A 24,429-nucleotide genomic window follows, 5' to 3' on the forward strand; every position below is an offset into this window, starting at 1 on the left:
GTGAGCGGCTGGCATAGGCTATTACTCGTTCCTCTCCACGTTGTTGCTGGACGAGGACGGCGCCGAGGCCAATATTACTGGCGTCAGTATGCACCTCTGTGTCAGCATCGTCATCAAAATGTGCTAGAACGGGTGCTGACTATATGCTAGCTTCGATTCAAGAGCTGTTATTCAAACAGAATGTCATGAGTAAAGGTGCACGGGGCACGTGCCGGACGGCGGTGTGCGGAGAACGGAAAAGTACTCGATGGTGTGCACTCCTGCCACGTCCACGCACGCCATTGGCCGGAGAAAGGCGCGTGCCATGCGACCCGAGCTGAAGTGAGAGACTCAGAAGAAGAAGCAGTCATTGTTCGGTGGAGTTGGCGAAGAGCAAGGTGGTGCAAGCCAGCGTCGCGCCCGCGACTGGAACAGCAGAGCCCAGTTCTGGAGGCAGCGTTGCGAGAGTCCCGGGAGGGTGGCCGTCAACCTGGGTGTCTACCGAGCGAGGCTTCCCGGGCTTGCGGCAGCCTCATCGCAGCAGTTCTCTGGGCATCTGCGTCACTACCCCAGCTCAACAAGACGACGGCAACCAACCGACCATCACCGGAGAGCAACGTCGACAGTTCGAGCCAGTGGCACTGAGGAGAGGCCGAGAGTTAGGCCTAACCGGAAGCGACAGACATTCTCGACGAAAGACCGGCAGGTCGGCAATGAGAACAACCAGCGAGGCGGCGAATTGACGATGACGACTAAGACGTCGACAGGAGCTGCGACGACGGGTCAGAGCGTCAACTTTGGCACCGAATCGAGACAGCGAACAACACGCAGTAAGAACGTTCGATTCGTAGAGCGACACACTGAGACGCCATAGTGGTTAGACTCGAGTTAGGGTGCACTAAGAATAGCTTGATTCGTGTGTGATTCTTGTACAGCTTAGGAGTTCCTAATGTTATTTGTTTTTTTTTGGTTGTTGTAAAATTTTGAGTGGCTGTGAAGTTTGTTTGCAGTGTTTTGTCAGACAAAGTTTGTTTGCCGCGACACCACGATCCCCGCCTCTCTCTCTCCCCCAATTCCATTCCGCATTGCAAGCGCTCCCGAGATATGTGATACAGAAGGCCTGGTTGTGGGGACCACCCCAGCAAGCGGCATTCGAAAGAGTAAAGACAACGCTTTCTTCAGAAACTTCCATGGACTGCTATTGCCCAGCTTATCCAACAGTGGTTTCCGTGGATACAAGTTCTTTCGGGCTCGGAGCGGTCCTGTTGCAAGACGAGACCAATCACGGGGCGAAAGACTGAGCAGAGGTACAGCCAGACTGAAAAAGGGGCCTTAACTGCCACGTGGACTGTGCAGCAGCTCGACGAATTCGTTCATGGCCTCCAATTCCTCGTTGAAACAGACCAATCGCCGATTTTTTGGGTGACATGGAAGTGGATTTGCTGCCACACCGGATACAGTGCCTGCGATTCAAGCTGATGCACTACCAGTTCAAGGTGCTGTACGTTCCGGGCAAGCTGCTCCGACTGCTAACACATTGTCAAGAGCTCCGCTTCCATCATCAGATGCTGCAATTACTTCAGTTGAAAACTACTTGCGATTGGTCATGGCAGCCGTCTGGGAAAGTACGCCGATGGACTTTGAGACAATAAGAAGGCATTAAGCATTGGATGGTGTGCGCTCCACCTTGATCATGTTTTGCAACTACAGGTGGATGTCTAAGACAAGACTAGCGGTAATTTTGGCAGCGTATTGAAAGCCTCGAATGTTCGGTTGCAGATTCGATTCTGCTGAAAGGCAGTCTGCTGGTTATTCCAGCAGTTTTGCAAGCAGAAGCCTTGAGTTTGATTCACATGGGTCATCTTGTAGTGGCTCAGTCTAAGGCGAGGGCCCATGAATTGGTGTGGTGGCCTGGTATAAGCCGCAGGATCAAAGAAGTGGTCAAAAACAGCTAACAGTGTGCAACAACGAGACAGCAGAGGGCAGAGCCCATGATAGCAACTGCTAAACCTGAGCTCCCTGGCTACAAGTCTGGGCTGACATATATTTTGAAGGTCAGGACTTATTAATTCAGTACTACTACTCACAGGTTTCCGGAAGTACAGACCCTGTGCGGGACATCAAGTGTATCGCCGATTACCGCACTGAAGAGCCTTATGGCTCGATTCGGAAAGTCAGGTTCTTCAGAGTGACAACGGGCCACAGTTCTCGTCGAGGGAGCTTGTGGACTTTGCGTCAACATACCGGTTTGCTCATTGCACAAGTAGTCCTGCTTTCCCACAGTCGAACGGGGAAGTGGAACGCGCAGTGCAAACCGTGAAGGAACTGGCGCAAGAATGTTGATCATCACATTGCTCTCTTGGTGTACAGGGACACTCCTGGCTCTCCAGGCTTCAGTCCTGCTCGACTTCTGATGGGTCGTCTGCGCACCCGGTTGCCGAAGGTCCGTGACCATCTAGCTCCGCAACTGCCTGACCATGGAACCTTCAAAGAGTGACCAAGCTACTAAGCACCGGCAGACCACGGACTACAACCGCCATCACTTTGCTCAACCCCTACCGATTCTGCAACTAGGCCAAGATGTCTGGGTGTCAGATTCCAGGTGTACTGCTCGGGTGCTGAGCCGAGGTCAGCGTCCAAAGATACTACGAGGTAGAGACGCCAAATGGTGTGACACAGCGCAACCATCGTCTGCTTGTGCCATTCGGTGGTTATGGCACAACTGCTGCTTCGACAGCGTCATCACCAGTGCTGGAGGCAGTAGCGACAACAGACAGTGCGGGAGAGCTCCCGAGTGATGTGTTGCGTTGTGTGGTTTCTCCGAGTGTGGTTTTTCCAGGTGGTGCGAAACCCGATGTAGTTTGCCAAGAAAGTGCGCCTTCCCCTACAGATGCAGACAGTTTGAAGTCGACGCATACCGCGACTCCAGGTTGTGGTCCTCTGCATACTCAGTCTGCAAGACATTATTATGCCAAAAAGATTGCACTTGTAATTATCCAGTATATGGTCCACATCTTAGACAAGGGGGGATGTGGTGTGAAGGGTGCTATGTAGAGGGTGTTACTAACCCTACTGACATCACCAACGACTTATCTATGTTATCTGTCAATGTTGATACGTTGGCTGTGCATAAAAGGACGCGCAATAAAGCGACACGGGCATTCGCCTGCCCAGAAACTCTGCTCTACAATTACTACACGGAGAATCACTCTCAAAAACAGTCAAGAAAGGCTGCATAACCATTGCAACGTTTAAGGAAACGTTCAGTTTCACAAGTGCAAGCTGGTCCTTAGAAAAGCACTGACATTCTCATACGCTCTACATTTCAGCATGGGTAGCCTGTGGTCACCCACCTGCTTTGGTGTAGTGCTTCAAATCCGCCCACATAGCCAGGGCTCTCTCCAGTACTGGCATGCTCGCTACCCTACGGTGGGGTACGAAAGGAAGTGGAAACAGCTTACTACCTGTCTCTTCAAACAAAATCTTCACGACAGGACGGTGCATCATGGAAGAGTGAGAATAAGCTGGACAGATAGGTATCGACTGGCCAGCTCGTTGCATGCATTCCTGCTTTGTAAGCATTATAAACTGTGTGCAAGCCATCTGAACTAATATCCAAGCACTGAACTTCATGAAGTCATTTTTCATGTGCTGCTGCAACTTGTTGAAAAGACTCCGGTTGACATTCGGGCCGTCCGTCAAGAGATGCACAATCTTGCTCAGGGGAAAGGACGCGAGTGTTTCCGTCAACTTCTGCAAAAAGCCGTGCGCTGTGCCTTGTCCCAAGAATGCCGAAGTCAGATATCTGAATGTCACCTTACAGTTGTTCTACAATCCAACGTGAACATAAAGTTGTTTCCTTTCCTCGTCAAGAAGTACTACAAAATTCTCAGACTTCATGTGTCGTACTTGTGAAGTGAAAAATGGGTGCAGACCGTGGCACGCAACGTAGGCGCATTTTTTTCACTGAACAAGTGAAGCTTCCCGCGATTTCACTGTCCAGGAACATCTTTTGGAATAGCTGCGAAATAGATCCACTGCAGCTATAGGAGTAGTGTGAAGGCACAACTTTCATTGTCTGCGAAATCTCTGCTTCGATCACAGAATCGTGCTTTCTGCAGTATATGTCAAGTGTTGCAGTCCGAGAGGAAGAAATCGCTATGGACACCAGGTTTGCCGTTTGCACAAAACTTGCAACGGATAAGCAGCCCTCACCTGCTACTGCTTTGGATCTGTGCTTCGCACCTTTCTGGTGGCTTTTCAAGGCAGATTTCCCCATGGTTGCAATGTCGACAGTCTTTGTACATATTGCGCACTTGGCTCGATAAAGATTGCTTGATTGCCGACGCACCCAGTTACGATATTCCATATGTTGCAGCCACGCAGGCTCAAATATGCACTTCCTGCATGGCATCTTGTCAAATTAAATATACAATGCCCTGGGAAAGTTGGCGAGCACGAGGCCAACGGACGGCCCGACTACAGTGCCTAAAAGGCTACTTACAAGTGTGCCGAGCATGGGTGCCGCGGTGGCACGGGGAGGGACGTCTGCCACCACCTGCTGCTTGGCGCGCTGTGCTACAAGACCGTGCCAGACAATGGGTGGACTTCGGCGAAATATCACACACATCTCCCCTTTTGCCCAGTTGCAACTGGGATCGTACTCCTCAGCGTTCCCGTCACTGCCCGCATGAACAGAACGGAAATGAGTCTCATACGTGAACACAAAATTAAGAGGAAAGACACAATGCACCGCCGATTCCTCCTTTGCGACATCCGCTTCGATGGATCGCAGCGCTGCATGCGCATGCATTAACGCCGCGGACACGGCCTTGCACGAGGATGGCGCGGAGGCTGCAGGCCAGCCAGTACATTTAGGGACCGTAGCCCATCGAGCAACATGCCTTGGACCTCATTCGACTTCCAATCGATATTAGTTGCCGGGCGATGTAAGGGTTGTGGGACTTAACAGAAACTCCCGGACGCCTTTTGGTAAACAGCTTGTTTTCATGGACATTCATAAGCGAAAGGGTCTTTAAATCAGCGTTACTTACAGAGGTACGTCATTAATTTCCTCTAGTGGAACAAATCCCATGAAATTTTCAAGGATTACGAGGAGCTCATGGGTATTCAAGGAGTTTGAAGAGCCCTTGAACTTATATTGTCTATATCAAGTCTATTTAAAGATTTCAAGGGGCTGTGCAAACCTTGACAACATTGTGGCTGCAGACCAATGTGCTGGACAAGTACAAGCCTTCAGACATTTACAATGCGGGCGAGAAGGCTTTATGTTACAGGATGTTCCCAACCAAAGACTTGTAACTTAAAAGGCCAAAAATGTGAGCACGGAAAAACCGGCAAACGGCGTGTAACAGTCTTGTTGTGTGCAAACAGGAAGAGCACCGACAAACGGCCACTGCTTGTGATCGACAGAAGCAAAACGCCCTGCTGCTTCAAGAGAATCACAGGCTGCCCGTGCAGTACACAGCGAACTTGAAATCATGGATGACAAGGGCTATTTTTAGCGCCTGGCTCCAGTCCTTTGACGCTGACACGCGGAAGGCAGGCGGGTTGGTCTGCCTTCTTTTGGACAATTGCATAGCCCGTCACGTTGACGCGGAGCTCGGGAACGTGCGGTTGGTTTTTTTTTCCCACCGAACTGCACTTCCCTGCTGCAGCCACTCGATCAGGGTGTAATACGCAGCGTAATGTGCGCTTATTTCTATAAGGCTCATTCAGCGATTGCTGCTGAACCTACACCTCAAGCGTCCTACTCAAGTGGACATGTTCATAAGATGGTGCCCATCGCGTGGGTTGCAATGGGCCGGGCTGAGTTCACAATTGTTTCAAGCACGCCGGCTTTCTCGCTCAGAAGCCATCGTGCGGCTGATCCAGCGGCAGTGGGGGAGGGTTCGCCTGAAGACAACGCACTCCAGGGAAGTACTGAAGGCACAGTCCCGGCATCACTGACCAATTCATGGGGTGAACCTTGCGCAGTAGAAAACAAAATTACCGATGGCCTCGGCATCGATGAGTTCGTTCGCGCCGATGAAGATGTCGTACATGAAGAGCACTGATAAAGCGATAATCAGCAACATGCGCAAAGCGGACGATCCCGATGATACCCAAAAAACAGAGGATCCAGAAGAAACCATGTACCCGCGGGATGTATTGAACGCCTTAGTCACAACTCGTTCCTTCTTCGGCGAGCACGACCACAACGTGGCAATGGACCACTTTTTTGTAGGGAAGTCTTGTGTCTCGCGACCCCTGGTGATATGCTATGACACCAGTGCGGTAGAGGTCTCTATTCTTGCTACTAGGTGGAGCTAGGTTTCTTCCATGCCTCTTTGCTACCACCAATCCGGCGTGGATGTGCCGGTAATGTGACCCGTGCATCGCTAACCAATCACCATTCTTCCCCGTCCTTAAAACCACCTGCAATAAACACGGGAGAGCAGTCTCCCGTCAGTCTCGCCGAAGCTTGGTCTCTGCGTCGTCACTCCGCGCGCCCTCCTGTCATTTGGCCTCTCCGTCGGCCCGCCGCGGGTTACGCCGCGCTCCTGCCCTACACAACAAAGCCCAGAGCTGTGAAACTACTACAAGGAAAGGCTACACAGAGTAAGCTGACTGACTTTTGGCAAAACATTTTTTTGCTAACCAGTTTGGTGTTTTCTGTCTCACTTTCGCGGCAACGAAATTTCAGCAAAAGCGAAATTTTTTTTCGTTATTGCGGGTTTCGACTGTGTTCGGTTAGGTATTATTAGATTCCACTTTGAAACTGAAATGTTCGTACACCCCTACTTCTCTTTCCATGACTGCTACAAAACAGAGGTACGGTCAGAGAAGAAAAGCTCAGGCAACAACATGGGCAATGTGTAGGTTTGACGAGTTCCTGTGGCATAAACTTTGCTGTGGAAATGGACCATCAACAACTAGTTACTTTGTTCAGCTAAATGGCACTTGATATGCTCCCTCCTCGTATGCACTCATGCACTACCAGTTCACCATGCAGGATGTCCCGGGTAAATTACTGGCAGCTGCCGATGCAATCTGGAGGACACCACCGAAGGTTTCTTCTCCCCTTGACATGTTGGAATTGTTTGCAACAGAACTTGTTAACCACCCATCCTCAGCTTTGCCATTGAATCTGCATAGAGAGCCAAAGCACAGATGGCAAGTGCACATCACTTATTTTTTTAGCCCAACATGACTGGCCTCACAAGAAGAAGCTGCTCTTACATTTGACAAAGTACGCTGCAGTAGCTAACGAGATCACAGTCTGTGACAGTCTCCTGCTCAAAGGTCCCTGCATCGCGGTTCCTACTTCCTTGAGACCCGTAGTTCTGAATCTGCTGCACGACAGTTGTCAAGGTATAAACCAGTGCAAAGCGAAAGACAAATTCAGTGTGGTGGCCGGGGATTGCAAAAGACATCGAGTCCATGGTACCCCAATGCGAAAAGTGTGCACACACTCGGATAAATCCAGCGGAGGCACTTATTTCCACACCCTTACCGGGTCACCCGTGGGAGGTTCTGGGTATGGATCTCTTCCAGGGCAAAGTACAAACGTTTTTGCTCGTCGTGGACCCTTGCCACTGTCCTCAGCCGAGCCAAACGCATCCGCCTCCGCTGCAGTAGTCATGGCTCCTGGCTTTGATTCTGCACAACCGGGAAAATGCAAAGCGAAACCAAAATATTGTACAAACTCGCACAGAAGTAACTATATGTCTATGAATGTATACAGCTTTGTTGCTGTTGGGTGGCACATGCCCGCGTATGTGCGTGAAGGTAGCAGGGTACGATGGCTACTGGTCGGTGTTAAATTTTAGTTCTCAATGTGCAACTGGCTATCAAATTAACCATCGACCACGGCCTTTTAGTCTGTGTTCTCTCGCTATTGGCAATCATATTCTTTAAGTAAACTTGAATCATACAGCATTTCTGAGCCGCCTTTAGAATTAATTCGCAACTAACAGACCGATCATATCCCCTACAGCGGCAGTGTGTGCAATTGTACACATCGATTTCGGAGGCGCATCACGCACTACGTGTTTCTTCAAATCGCTTGTAGCGCAGTGTGCACATTCACACAGGTTTTCTGAGTGGACAACTAGCGGTCATTGAACTTCAATGTGCTGCGTATCGTTGCAGAGGATCACTTTGCTGAAGACACTATCATCTTCGACGATTGTTCCATGTGCAGTGTTTCAGGACCAACGTGAAAAGTATTTTTTTTCGTTGCTCTAAATGAACACAGTTGAACCCGCTTATAGCGAACTAAAAAGTGTCACGAAAAGTGATCGCTATATTAGTAGTTCGTTGTATATGGACTCTCCTTTAAAAATGTGCGCTTAGAGGCCAAGCCGTCTTTTTTTTTCTGTGCACTTTTATTAAAGTGCCCCCAACCCCTCCAGTGACAAGCTAAGCCTCTTCGCGTCGTGAAGCGACGCCGCTACGTGCTCACGAGTGAATTACCTGCCTTTGCAATGAACTGACAGTTTCACCGAAGCGCGGTACTGCCGTGTGGAGCCGATCATCCCTGGCTAGTTGCGTGCAGCGCAGTCACCTACTCGGCTCGCGGAGTCACTGCCCGGCCGCTTGCTCTCTGCCGTATGCGCAGGTTTGTACGTTCTTCGTGCCTGCTTCACTCCAGACCATGCACGGGTGCGGCGAGTAGCCTGTTTGTTCAACGCGGCGAAAACAAGCATCTTGCAAGCAACGCACACTCTACGTCTCCGTGATGCTCTCGCGGCCCTGCACAACGATGCGCAGCGCACTTGAGTTGTCACCTAGTCAAACACGCAGTATACGCTCGCTGTCAATGCAACGACGTTCTCAGTGCCCGTGCTGCTCAACAACAGCCGTCACGTGAACGCTTTGCTACGGCGTTCACGTGACGCCGCGCTGGGCTCAAAAATCGATCAGCGGTTGAGTGTCCCGTCGTTTCCTCTCACACGCCACGACGCGCAGGGCTTAGTATAACCGATCATTGGGCGCGCAGCGGTGGCCAGCACTTGCAGGAACAGGTGAACAAAGCATGGGACGCGCTGACGGCAAGCACGGACCGCTTACGATACGCCACGTACGAATACGGCACAATGTACTGCAGCATGTCCCAGTTTGCTCCGACTGAAATGTACTGATGCTAGCAGGCACGCGAGATGTAACTTTTTTCGTCGCACAGCCGTGATGACTTGTGAAACGTATTACCGCAGAGCACGACGTGGACCTGTTGGCACAACCGTTCATGACTGCGTCACAGAACACCTACAACTGCGTGCTAGCGGGCGCCATTCGCTTCTGCTCGGGCTCTCAACGTCTGCACGTGGTGCGCCAGTCGCACGGAGTGTATACGCTCGCTGTTATCTACACGTTCCTACAGATGACTGTGATATAAGGCTGTCTGCTAGAAGTCTTAACTCCACGTTCATCGACGGCCGCCACCTCGCCTTCGTTCTTTTCTGATGCTTATACTTTATGAGGTGGAAAGTTATTGTGGTTATCACTTCTTGCATTTATGCCTTCTAGCATTCCAAGGCATAGTTTGGTGCATCGTAGGCGGTCGTAGCTGCAGAAAACGGCGTCAGAAAAGGAATTACCGTGCGAAAGCTGACCGCAAGGCTTCATGCTGCCTCCTTTTTTTTTTCCTCACTGCCATTCTGCCACTGAAGAAAACGCTGAAAGTGAGCGACCTCGCTCGCAGCGTCCAAAATCTGCGTGCGGTGCTCGCCGATAAAGGATATCTTGGTGACAGGTAAACTGGAGTGGGGCACGCACGAGCGTGCCTTTCTCATGCTTTAGAAGGGCTGTTTTAAGTTTTTTTTCGCTTCGTATGCACCATATTTTTACCGCGAACGTGTAAAGTGTTCGCTGCAAAACTAGGAGGCTTTAAAAAATGTTCGCTATATGTGGACGCAGCTTCAATGGCTATAGCATTGGGAAATCGTAAGTGCACCCAAATATGGTCGTTATAACCGATCAGGCACGTAGGCAAGGGGGGGGCCCGGGGGGCCCGGCCCCCCCCCCCCCCGAAATTTGTCCGGCCTTCTATATTCCCGGCCAACTTTTGTTTTATTTTTTCCATGGAAAGACTTTCTTTCGAACAATCAGGCCTTGGGCCCCCCCCCCCCCCCCCCGAAAAAAATCCTGGCTACATGCCTGTAACCGATAGATCGTTATAAGTGGGTTCGACTGTACAACTAAAAACAAACTGTGCATGCACTTTGGGCTTAAAATTTGATTCTTTTCATGTAAGGATTGAAGCTGACTGATTGCAGAATAATTAGATATTTAATGATATGCTAATTAACATTAGTTACTGAAACTCTCAAAAAACACTCTCATTCTTTCAATTTCTTTCTTGGAATGCAATACTGAGTGCCTTGAAATCACGCCGTGCGAATTTGACGCACTTGCAGACAGTGCATCATAATTCGTGCCTGAAGGGGATATAGAGTCCAATCTTATGGTATCTTCTCATCAAAATTATAAATATAGGTGTTCTTCAGGGGGTGATTCCACGTAAGGTCGAACAAACGATGGCTGGTCGACCTTTTAAATTTATTTCAAAATTTTATATATTATTCCCTGATGAGTGGAAAGAAGAGATCCGCAATTTGTTTTGCCGCCAAAAAATTTTTTTGAAGCACAGGAAATCAATAATGACGGAGAGGTGGAGTGGAGCGCTCATCTGCTCTGCTGTTTCGGCCAACTTTCGTTAGGAATTGCACAAAATATATTAAAATTAGGCAACTGAAATTTCTTTAACTAAATATATGCATGTTTTTGCTTCTGCTCAGGTATTTTTAGTTTTTATGTGTAGTGTAGATGTTTTGATAAAAAACCTCAAAATGGGTTCAGGAAACGTTATTTTCTTTACTTTGAAGGTCTTTATCTCAAAAAAGCCTTGTATCAGAGCGACCAAAATTCCGCATTGCATTCTTTGCGTACTTATCTACCAAACTACCAAGTCTTATATTTATACAGCTTTTCAGTAAAGAGATAGGATGAGGCTAAGTTCAAGAAAACACCGAACAATGGAAACTTCAGACGACAAAAAAAAAAAACAATTTTTTATATTTCTTATACTTTGTCCACTTATTCTCCTCCACATCAGCCTTCACAATCATTGAAAACATATTGCATAATTTCGTTGCACTAATAGTTAATAGTTAATATAGCGATCGCTGGCGCGTGCGCTATCTCGGCTCGCATCGCAGATGGCTGCTCTCAACACTTCTCTCCTGTGAGCAGCCGTATTCTCTTACACCAGCGTTTCGTAGTTACGCGAGATCGGATCCATAAGTGTTAGCTGCCAGCCTTACTTCGCATATTATTACAATTTGATGCTGTCACATTCAATGCTTCACTTGCGGTGAAACTGACTTTTTGTAGATCTGCTTGTTTAGCCTTTCAAGCTTCTCCAGAGCTTCCTGTAGGTCAGTGTTTGTAAGGAGGAAATCACAATAAGAGACTTCAGCTCGGCCACGCGGTTGGTGTAGCGTCAAACCTACTGCCGTTTGTTGCCCTCTCGTGCGGGACTGCCTTCGAGGGCACGGCGCGGGCGCCAAGATACCTCGCCGCATTGACTATCTCATAAAGATATCTAGCACTGACTATCGTGCACGGTACTGCGAGTATAGCCGTTGTAAGCGTACTGCACGCTTTTATTGGGGAAGGACGCAAAAGCGTTTCGCATCGGTCCGCTGCCGGCTTCGACGCGAACAACCGTCAGAGCATCGCGGAGACGCGCCGCGTACAGGGAGCTAGTTGACCCCGCGTTGATGGAACAAGGGTGATGCCTCTCCCGTGAACTGTATGGGTCGTAATGGTACAAACACTCCCACAGCAAACTCGCGCGTAAGTGACCACACACAGCAGTGTCGACGCGAAAACCATTGCGACCGGAGGAACACGCTACGCACAACGAAGAAACTGAGAGCGATACCCGCTACGCATGCCACTTGATAGCGCCAGAAGAAGCAGCCTAGCGAGAAGCGGCAGCAGCATGCTCGGGGCACGGCAGAACATTTTTGGGACGCCACACAAACTTAAAACAACCAAGAGGAGGTTATGGTGGCATCATGGGAGCCCTCATTAGAAAGGTGCATAGAAACATGGTTGGGTGCGTCTACGTGTTTTGCGAACGTCTCATTTTCTTGTTCTCCCAGGCACTGCTATAGGCGCAATTTGGAAAATCATGTCAACTCAGCCTTTTTTCTCAACAAAACTGACGTGGGCATCAAAATTCTGGCTTTCGAGGCTGTTTTGGAGCAGTTCGGCGCAATTTTTGCCATTTTCATGCTTTTAGAGCAACTTGGTGCAGGAAAACGGAATTGTATCGAAAATGTGCAATATGCGCAGCTGTCTCCCCCCTGCATAAGGGGAAGTAGGTTGGGCTCCCGGCCGAGGAGCTTTTTTTCTTCATGCACTGATCACGAAAGGTCGCTGTGTTTCAGTTGCAGTCATCTTGTGAACCAGCAATAAGCATGGTAGGTCAGCAAACCACATAAACACAGGCATGAGCAAAGGCACCATACAAGATATAGATGAGCACACGTGCTGCCAAGCGCGAGGTGCCACAGCTGCCAGTACCAAGCAAGATATGTGCAGTCGGCCAAATCTTTACCTATCGTGCGCTAGCGCCGACTTTTTTATGCGTCAGCACTGTACGACTGAGCAAAGTTGCAAACAGGGCGAGAGTAAGCACAAAAAAAAAAACGCATTTGCGTTGCCAGATCACGGCCGGACTGGAAAGACTGGCGTGGCCAGATAACAAATGAACGCTCCACATTTGTCAGCTTGCGTGGCGTGTGATCTTTGGGCGTGTGAGCTTGCTGAACTTCGGAATGTAGGATAGGAGCAGGGTGACTGTTTCCGCGAAGGAACAGATAAGGAGACGATGGGCCCAGCTCAGCGCACTTCGTGGGGATGCGTTTACTCTCAGCCCTGTTTGCAACTTGGCTCCGTCGTACGCGCTGACGCACAAAAAAGTCTGACGCTCGCGCACGATAGTTAAAGATTGGCCGACTGTACAATGTTGGCAGTTACGCGCATTCTACATCCTAATGTACCTTACACCAAATGCTTACTCTGTGTGTTAGTGCTTTTAGAAAAATCATTGTAAATGAAATGATAAGTTAATAACTATAAAACATTTCTTTTTTTTCCAGTATGCCCCAGCTAGCTGTGAACTTTCTTGGGTGTGTGTCCGTAATGTGATGGGGAGAAGATTGGACAAGGAATGAATTGGAAAGGAGCAACGGTGCTATCTTAAAAACTTGTTTTACCTAGGGACCTTGGTCTGTTTGCGATAGCAGTGCCCTTTAATGGAGGAAAAAAAGAACATGAAACACAAGTAATAGAGATAAGAAAGCACAATACATGTCCCCTATGCTTTCCTTGGCGTGACTGCTTGTCGGTTTCATTATTTGTGTATAAAACACAAAACGAGCCCCTTGGACAATTCCCCTACTTTCATACTTAATAGTGAGGGCTTCGTCACGGCAGACTTGATGCCTCAGTAGCATGCAAGGGTTTAGAATTCCTCTACTTTCATAAATAATAAGATGAAACACAGTTAAAAAATAACAAAAGCTGATAAAAGTAACCAATGGTGTTATGTTTTACCTTCAGCTTGCTTAATTTATAGTAGTATATCTAGTTGCCATGGATGTTTTCTGACCTGTGTACAAGTTTTGTTTTACTTTAGTCAGCACAGAGCTCTCCTTGCCTTATGACAGTCCACCACGCAGCTATGTTGTCTGAACAAAACAAAATTAAATGAAAGTCGGCAGACCCATGCACAGATAAACTTGGAAGCGTATCGTAGGGCTTTCCCTCACAGCACAGTGCTCCCACACGATCCTTATGTTTTGGGGGCTGCAATGTCAACTAGTGCCAACTTCAAAAAGAGTCTCATTCCAGCGAGTGCACCAGTATAGTTGGTTGTGTCACTCCCTCTTTCATGCTTGCATCCTTCTCTGGCATTACTGCCATATGCCACTGTTATCATTAGGAAGTGTCACAAAGTAACTCCTAATCGATCAAAAAATACTGAAAAGGGAAGGAAGCATACAGCTTGGCAAAAAAATAAAATGGCGCTGCTCTTAGAGTACATGTTACCGGCCCACAGGATGCCCTCGACTCTCAAACAGTCTCTGCAGCTGGGTCAAAGAACGACATCAACGAACACCCCTTTTCACACCTGGCGACAAAAGGCCAATACTCAAGTTGCAAGAAGAGGAACGAAACTGAAGGGCGAGGTTTTTAGCATCAACAATGTGCAACCATTTTGTTATAAGAGGCAGGTTACAGGCGATAATAAATGTGAAAAAAACCTAAATAACTCATTACTAACCTTGATGGAACTGCCCTGGCGCTAGAGTGGCAGTGTGTGATGACTCCTCGAGCATCTTGAACAGCACGGTATGAACAGCCAACAGAGCGCAGACACCCAAGTCGGCTATGCCGAGAAGAGGACACACAAATCCGAGGGAAGGGTCACACGGTGCAGCCGTACTGATGTCCCACAAGTATGCGCAGCTTGCCTTGGAGAAGGGTTGCCGAGGCACCCGCTAGTGCTGCTGGCCAACTAACTGCACGTCTGCAATAAACATGACTCCCATAATTTGTATGCACGTAAGAGCGCAGGCATAGACCTTTGGTTAGGATCAAATTAACCAAAAAAACCAATTAACCACAGCGTACAGTAAAATCTCGTTAATTCGACCCCCGTTAATTCGGAATTTCGGTTAATTCGACGCGGCGTCTGGTCCCGTCCAAAATGTGCATTGTTCTATGGCTGAGAACTCTCATTAATTCGGACAGATTCGACCGCGCTTCGGTTAATTCGAACTCCACACCGAGGTCGGGTCGAGACGGGGAAGCAGCAGCGGATACCGCCACGGCCGCGGTTCGGATATAATTCGGATGTCGCAGCCGAAATCGACGGCGCATCTACAACTTCGAGATCGGATCATGGCCTCCGAGATTTAAAACGAGGTAAAGAGATCGGATTATGGCCTCGGAGATTTAAAACGAGCTTTGCATCTCGGAGGCACATACACAATGAAAGGCAGTGCATCGCTACTGCCATCAGCAACAGGCAACATGGCGACATGGCGACGGCCCGTCCGCGTTATCATGCGCGTTATCAACGCGATCAGCCAGCCACAAGTTGTGGATGATAAGAATAGCATAGAATATGGCATAAGGCATCGTTCCGCGATAGCACCCCTGGTGTTCCGTAACGTGCGCGGTGAAGCGTTGTGCAGGCCTGGCGTTCCGGACTTTCCGCACGCCTTTCTACGTACGAGCTGTGCAACATTATCAACACTGACTAGACAGCGCTGTTCTTTAAGGCTCTGCCTGAGAAGACGATCGTGTTTAAGGGGGACCCGTGCGTCGGCGGGAAAACGGAGTAGAGAGCGGGTGACTGTTCTTCTGGCTACGAACATGACCGGCACAGAGTAGCTGCCGCTGCTGGTGATCGGAAAGGCTGCGAAGCCAGATGTTTTAAGAACATTAAGCAGCTGCCTGTCGACTACCGCTTTAATAGAAAGGCTTGGATGACGGCCGAAATATTTCAAGCCTGGCTGCGTCAGCTAGACCGCCGCTTTGCGGCACAGTGTGCGCGGACAGCCACCTTCAGGGACTTAGCAAAATTGTGATTTCCTTGCACGTTGCCTCCGCGAAGCAAACCGCGATCACCGACTTCTTTAAGAAATAAAAGTCTGGTGGTGGCGGAAACATTTTTCTAGTGTTTTGATCGTACTCGCGATAATTCGAACCCTCGGTTAATTCGGACATTCTCTCTGGTCCCGTGAAGTCCGAATTAACGGGGTTTTACTGTATTTGCCAGAAGTTTTACTGTATTGTGAACTAAATGCCATCAAAGACTTCTGAAGCTCAGAAAACATCGCATGAAGCTTCATTACAAGCAGACCAACTTGCATATTTGATGGTAAAGGCAGCAAAAAAAAACAAAAAAAAAACAAGAAGTATGAGGAGCACAGTCAGTCAAAGATATTATACAAAGAGGTTCATGAATTCCAGTTCAGCATGGCTTTTTCTTTTAATCCACAATGAAAATCTGCACAAGCAATACTCAAAGTAGCATTTTGCAATACAGTAGAACCCTGCTGATACGTTTTTGAAGGGACAGTAGGAAATACACTCAAACCTCGTTATAACGAACACGGATATAACGAATTATCGGTTATAACGAAGTAAATGAAGAATAGTCTTGTCATAGCTACAGTGTTACAAATAACGTTTATAACGAATTTTCGGATATAACGAAGTTATTTTCTTGGCAGATGCAACTTTGTTATAATGAGGTTTGAGTGTAACGTAAGAGACGGGAAACGTAAGAGCTGAAAAACAGGAAAAACGGCGAAATATTTAGTGGTACAGAATTTTATTTCAATTCTTACGAGCAGCACGAAAATTGGCGCGCTCAGCCGCGATCTAGTCGATGGATAGAAACACGGAGCTTAGGACGGCCTCATCCACAGGAAATGTAATCAACGTATGTGATTTTTTTAACACCAACAGCTGTAGGCATGAAAGAACTAAGCACACGCAATCACGACCGGCGCGGCGAGTCCGACCGCAAACCGCACGCACGACCGTGCGAGCTCCAACCAGCTCGAACTCCTCCGCTCTCCGACAAATAACGATGATGATGAGTCTACGCCAACGCGATGGCAGAAGTGAATGCCAATCTCGAAGGCCTTGCTTTCGCATGCAATTATGTCATACACGCCATGTTTGTGCAATACAAATCTCAAAGGCTATGCTTTTGTCAATAGTAAATGCCATCTCGAAGGCCTGCTTTCGCGAGCAGTTACGTCATAGACGCCATCTTTGCAATTTGAATCTCGAAGGCCATGCTTTTGTTTGCATCAATTGAAAGCTTCTGTTGCTTGCGCCTCTCATGCGGCTAATATTACGGTCAAACGAGGCCAAGCTGCGTGAAAATGCACCATGGCGGCTCTCTTTGGTAGTCACTCAGTCGGCTCCGAGCGCACTTCGCGACGTATCATACGGGAACGGTCCGACAGTTACGACGTAACAGCGGGGTTCCCAATACATTGTATCCTATGGGAGCTATGCCGGGACCGGCGAAAAATGACGTAACAGCCGGGAAAACGCAGCAGTGAGGAACGTTAACAGCAGGGTTCTACTGTATATTGCAACTCTGCAAAAACTCCCCCACACATGCAAGCCTGTGATAGTGAACAAGTAGATATTCCTACATTAAGCAGGATGCAGGCTGATTACAGACTGCAGCACTCGCACGAGACAGGCCTGCGTGTTTTTACGCGATTTCTATAAATAAACCCGTGAAGAGCAACATTCGTGAAGCTCAAAAGCACTTACACGGTCCATCAAGTGGAATCCAGTGGTTGAAACAAGCCGTAGGCAAATGGCTCCAAGATTGCCTCCCTAGAACCGTTGCAGCCACCCAGGATAAGCGAATAGTTTTCCGTAGAGGCTGAAGCATGGAAGTAGCGAGGGGATGCCTGGGCTGGAACAAGGAAAAGAAATTCCAAGGCAAACATTCAATACAGAAAGCAACCAAATTTCGGTGCATAAAGCACAACTTTTTTTTTAGTTGACGTGAACGGTAATAGTATACTTTTTTTAGTCAGGCTAGTCGCTTGATTACCAAAAGAACACTGCGATGCAACAAGGCACGATACAAGAAGACAGACATGGCACGAAGTGTGTGTGTGTTTTGTATTCCCTCTTGTTGTAGAACTATTTTGTTTCGTTTAACATCCTATCTGCAAAAATTTCAGTGAACTCTTGCGACCCTTCAGTACTATTATGCTTTTAATTTTACATGAGCAACACCATCGTTGATTGCATGCTTACGAGATTTCTATTTATATGCCCACGAAATCGGTTCCTTTTAGCAAAATCAGCCAAACACAGTCATGCTCACACTAGAGTATGCGCTGGGTCAGCATGGTCATCAGGTGGCAGGCAAGACCAGCAGTGGCTTGGCATGTGCGGTGCATACATGCATGGTCTGACACCAGCGGCCGATCTACTGAGTGCACAGTGCCTCCAAACGCATAGATGCTCTGCGTTGGTCAACGGTAGTTGCTGGCATGTCCATACATACCTGCATTCAAGAGGCACGATCAGTGCTGGACATCTTAGATACTATCTTAGATACTCTTTGGGTATCTTGTATCTGCATCGCGATACGTCCCGCAAAACGAGTATCTGTATTTCTGATACATTCAATAATGTTCGAATATCTTAAGCTACAAGATACTTCTATAGAAACACCACTGAGCGAAACAATACACGTCGGCTGAACTCCGCTTCTCAAGCTGATACTGCTACCACTAAGCTACCAGAATAAAACTAGGCGACAGCGATATTCTTTGATTTTTTCCGCCAGACTGCTTCAGCGAGCACACGCTATTAGGTCTACGCGTCCCCATTGGTGGAGCAGAGTCCGGTGATGGCACTCTGGCCATCTTGACAAAAACTAGCCCGCAAAAGTCTACATGCATCCAACCTTTTTTTTTCTCAATGTTTACTTTCTTTTTAGTTGTTTCAGTGTTATGACATTTGTTTGTAGCCACGGTACTGTGTTGTGTTCTGAAATGCGTGCGGCGTCTTCCACTCAAATTCTGTTGCCGCTATAGTGTCGTTATTGAAGTTTTTCTCGCAGCTCTGAGTTCATCGATGGTAGTTGCTGGTATGTCCATTGATACGTACCTGCATTCAAGAGGCACAATTCAATGTTTATAGCAAAAAGTGGCAAAGAACTTTTTTGCTTGCTTAGTTTTCTGCTAAGGCTGTTCCCTGTCCAATGCCTTTTCAAATGGCAAGACCAGAGGTCACTTTTCTCTTGCAAAACTTTTCACGCGAGAACATAATTCTGGCAGCATATACTAACGGCTAATTTCTTCTTGCCACAAAATTTCAATATAGCCTAGAACTATCCTTTTTTCAAAGTAAACAGCCCACTCCCTTTTCTTTTACGCAACTAGACCTAGTTGAGAAGTAAAGTTGGACTCAACGGTAATTTTGGAGTAAGTAAACAGCCCACTCCGTTTTTTTTACACAACTAGACCTAGTTGAGAAGTAAAGTTGGACTCAACAGTAATTTTCATACTGAAAATTGGCAGCGCAAACAAACGGGACACAGATGAGGAACACAAACAGGCGCCTGTTTGTGTTCCTCATCTGTGTCCCGTTTGTTTGCGCTGCCAATTTTCAGTATGAACCTATACCAACTTGCCCGCCTTTCAACACTTCAGTAATTTTCAAAAGGGACCAGCTGTACTTGTAAGACTTATCAGTAGTGTGCTGAACAGAATGATATGACAATCATTACTGGAGACACTGAAATGGCACCCAAACTTTCTGCTGCAAGTCCCAATTTGGAAGGAAGTTATAGCCAACAGATTCTACAACATGCACTACGCAAAAATGTTGAGATTTTAAAAATCCGACATTCACATGAGTTCCTAAAGGCCATCAAAGTACTACAACAGTAGTAGCTGTTGAAATCTTTCAATGAGTGCCTGCTTTGATAGTTCACTAGCTAGCGCACAAGCACAATCATTTTGATCGAATGGACACTCTACCCCTGTAGAGTGCTGTTCTACTGAGCACTTCACCTTAAAGGGGTACTGACACAAAATTTCGCGGCCGAGATAGCCTGCTGGATCGATTCCCGTGTACGTGCGTGTACCATCTGCAAAATATCGACAGCAAATAAAGCTTGGAAGGTATTTTGTATGAATTTTGAAGTTCGCGAGCGCGATCCAGCATTATAGGCCGCACCTAGTGCATTGACACCCTCGGAGGTGACCCGAGGTGACCCCCCTACTTCCCCTACGTAACCGTTGCAGCCGGCACAAGTTATGATGACGTCGTAGGCCGCCATTTCTGTTTTGACGCGCTTCCCGACGAATCGCTCCTCGCTAGCGGGTCAAACCTGAAGTGATTCGCCACGTCGAAAATTTCTTCCACCCCGCCGCAAGGAAATCGTCGCCATCAGACGACGATGAGCCCGACGACGACAGACCACGCGGAAATGCGTCACTGTTCTGTGTGCTCACGTGACCGAGCGTTTCACTCGCTAGGTGGTGATAGTTGCACCCGGCGGCTTGCCGTTTTTGGAGCTCTGTCAAACCGAAACTGAGGCTGTGTCGGTAATGAGGAGCTTGTAATTAATTATCTGTCGCACGCTGCAGCAAACGATGTGCCGTGTTATGACTAACAGGCCCCCAGCAACACATTGCAGCAAAAAAACGCGGGGCAAAAATTTTTGTGTCAGGACTCCCTCTAGAAAGTCAAATTCTCCTAATATAAGACTTGATGCATCCTAAATAGAGGTATGCTCCAAAAGCAACGATTACTGAAGCAGGAAGAACACAGGTATCACAAAAACTGTCTCATCAATCATAAGCAAAAGAATACGGTGGTGCGCTTCTTTTGACTTGCTTCCCAGTCTTCTCATCCCCTTAATTGGCTAACATTGTCATTGCATTTCAATAAAATTTAATGTTGATTCACGTGTGAAAGTTTTACATTAATGCCCTCTTAGCACCTACCTGAATGTCATTCTGTGAAAGCATACTGCTCAAATAACTCGTAGTAAAGAAACGCCAGGCCTGCGCTGAAACCGCAGCACAGTCACAGCGAAAGCTGGATGAGCGGCGTTTCTAGAGCCCGTTGTAAGCTCTCTTGGGGCTACTAATACAAGTACACTAGCAAGGTACCCACTATGCCATAAATCACAATTTTTGTGAAGTTGGGAAGCACCTACTAAGCCATTATTCGTCATTCTGCGGAGAAGCGAGGCACCAGCTACACGTCTGTAAGGCATTATGTGCACTTTGTTGACGCGACGACTGATGACGATGAAGAATTATGGCTCAGCCCTTTGTAATGGGTTGGAATCTTTAAACGGCCCACCAGTTATGTAATTTGCATTGGGTGACGCCCGGTCACTATTTCCCTCTCCCGTCATGCTGTATAACATATGTTGACGTGGGAGAGAGAGGGGGGGTGAAAAACTTTACTGAGACCCCGAGGAAGTGGATCATGCGCTTACGGGCTTCCTTGGCAACCAATACAAGTGCACTTGTGAGGAACCCACTACGCTATAAATCATTGTAATTTTTGAGAAGTAGGGCAGCAGGCACTGTGCCATTTTTCGTCATTCTACGGAGAGCGTTGGTACCTCCTATACGCATGTAAGGCATTATGCGCACTTTGTTGATACTGTGCCTGATGACGATGAAGAATTATGGCAGAGTCCTTTGTAATGGGTTGGAAGCATTCAACAACCTACTCGCTGCGCAATTCGCATTGTGTGACGCCTGGTTACAGAATTCGCGTTGTGCGACGCTTGGTGCTTATTTTACTCTTCTACCACGCTATATTGCATATGCTAATGTGGTTCCTTTCCGACATGAAGCCTGTATAGGACCTTTTTGCAAAGCAGTTTCAAGCACCGGCATGGCTCAGAGGTTGAATACTGGGCTCCCACGCAGAGGGCCCAGGTTCGAACCTCGTTCCATCTTGGAATTTTTTTCTTATTTAGTTTTTTCTTATTTCGAGCGATACTGGTTACGGACACCGGCGGCGGCGGCGGACAACTACGGCGCCGAAAACGGCCGGTGAAATGATCTCATAACAGCTTTCGCTGTAAAATTAGCAATAAGCACTAGTCAAGAGCAGTCTTCTCTAGCTGAACAGCTGGGTTGTGCTTCATCAAGGCAGTCTAAACCACCATCAAGGCAGTCTAAACCACCGCCTGCGTGAGCATGCGAACAGGGTGGAAGGGGGCAGGGATGGAAATTTGGCCATTCATTGCCACGAGTGTGGGTGCAAACCGTTGTGTCAACAGTGTACTGCTGTTTTTCATGACTGGTATCAACGCACGCGAGAGATTGTAGAGGCAGCCGAAATGCAACGGGAGGGCGGCAACTGCGCGAGCATGACACCAGTTTCATTGACACAGAAGGAAATGGCCTTCTTGGAAGGAACACTACATTTTGGGGGAGGGAGTAGCTGATGCGCGCTGACACACTGCACACCTGTGGCATTGGTGTTTTTTTTGTGATACTTATATTTGAACATATGTATGTCACATGTTGATAATAAATTCAGTTGGAAGTTTGCGCCCATCCGTGTCTGTTTCATCAGTTGTCTAAAAAAATTTTGCGCAAGTGTTGATTATAATGAGGTTCAACTGTACTTGAGAAATTGAAGAAAGAAAAAAGATGGGTTCATGGTGCTCTTCCAAGAATACCCACGAAAATTCAAAAGCTTTCTATTGATGCAGGCAATGGCAAGGGATAACAAAGTTCAACAAATGATGTTTACCTTTTCACATGGACAACGTTAAGCATGCTACTCACCGATGGGGACAGTGCCGGTAGTATTGAGGACTCGTCACTTAATGGTGTCGATGCTGTAGGCAAGTGTTTTGTCGTGAAGCCCGCGCTCGGAAGAAAGCCCTCCAATGAGCACCAGCTGCTAATTGTCCACGTTGGTCAGTGTCAGGCCAGCTAAGGCTGGCACATCTGGAGTTGTCTGGTAGAAGAAGTGTCGCTACCTGCAGTTACAATGATGCCACTAAACAAACTAACAGTCTACATTCATCTCAAAATGATCAATACAGTAGAACCCCGCTGATACGTTTTTGAAGGGACCGTAGGAAATAAACGTAAGAGACGGGAAACGTAAGAGCCAAAAAACAGGAAAAACGGCAAAATATTTAGTGGTACAGAATTTTATTTCAATTCTTACGAGCAGCACGAAATTTGGCGCGCTCAGCCGCGATCTAGTCGATGGATAGAAACGCGGAGCTTACGACGGCCTCATCCACAGAAATGTAATCAACGTATGTGATTTTTTAAAAACCAACAGCTGTAGGCATGAAAGAACTAAGCGCACGCAATCACGACCGGCGCGGCGAGTCCGACCACGAACCACACGCACGACCATGCAAGCTCCAACCAGCTCGAACTCCTCCCGCTCTCCGACAAATAACGATGATGATGAGTCTACGCCAACACGATGGCAGAAGTGAATGCCAATCTCGAAGGCCTTGCTTTTGCAAGCAGTTACGTCATACACGCCATGTTCGTGCAATGCAAATCTCAAAGGCTATGCTTTTGTCAATAGTAAATGCCAATCTCGAAGGCCTTGCTTTCGCGAGCAGTTACGTCATAGACGCCATCTTTGCAATTTGAATCTCGAAGGCCATGCTTTTGTTTGCATCAATTGAAAGGTTCTGTTGCTTGCGCCTCTCATGCGGCTAATATTACGGTCAAACGGGGCCAGGCTGCGTGAAAATGCACCATGGCGGCTCTCTTTGGTAGTCACTCGGTCGGCTCCGAGCGCACTTTCGCGACGTATCATACAGGAATGGTCCGACAGTTACGACGTAACAGCGGGGTTCCCAATACATTGTATCCTATGGGAGCTATGCCGGGACCGGCGGAAAACGACGTAACAGCTGGGAAAACGCAGCAGTGAGGAACGTAACAGCGGGGTTCTACTGTAGCACACACAAGAAACACGGCACATGGAGTACAGAGCTTAGGACCTGTGCATAAGCAAGGATTGAATTAAGTGCAAGTTCAATTCAGTATAGCGATGTCCTCCATCTAGCATTTTTCGTTATTACCAAGCTGGTACATTAGAAAAATATTAAGAAAAAGCTGGATAAGTAGTGATAAAAGGTGATGAAAAAAAGTTGCTGCCATGACAATGCCTTACTTTTGCCAATGTCCTGTAAGCCCAATTAAAATACATAAGAACTAATGTCAACTGAATTGTGGTGTATCGTTGGAAATGGTAGTGAATCAGTGGACGAATCAAAATGATTGAATTTTCTTTATTTGTGCGGTCTGTAGATTAAATTTCACTATAGAAACCACAAAAAAAAAAACACTTTTTGCACATCCTGTCAATTTCCTTGTATTGGGATTTGACTGTAGTGAAATACAGGGCAGAGGTAAAGCAGGCTTCTCACAGCGCAATATTGGGCTGACCCAAGACACAGTATTGACTTCTTTCCCAATACTATGAGCATACACACACACCTACTGCACATGGATATGTTCCAAGAATATGCTCCAGAATATGAACATCCATAACACATCCCAACACTTGAAAAAAAAAAAAAAAAAAAGAAGAAAACTTAAAAATAAAGTTTCCTCAATAAATGAAATCTGTTCTAGATACACACAGTGTCATATGTCAGTCGGCATTGTGTTTGTGCCGTTGCAGTATGATTAAAGAGTATATACACATATTACATTTAGTTCGTCTTTCCATGACCAAAAGACCGGTTGCCAAAAGAAAGATTCCCAGGGCTAGTCTACGAAGTTCCCTGTGCTCATTGCCACGCCACTTACATCGGTAAGACTAAAAACTTTCCGGAAAGAATAA

Source organism: Rhipicephalus sanguineus, unplaced genomic scaffold, assembly GCF_013339695.2.
Source record: "Rhipicephalus sanguineus isolate Rsan-2018 unplaced genomic scaffold, BIME_Rsan_1.4 Seq2861, whole genome shotgun sequence".
In the NCBI taxonomy this organism is placed as follows: Eukaryota; Metazoa; Arthropoda; class Arachnida; order Ixodida; family Ixodidae; genus Rhipicephalus; species Rhipicephalus sanguineus.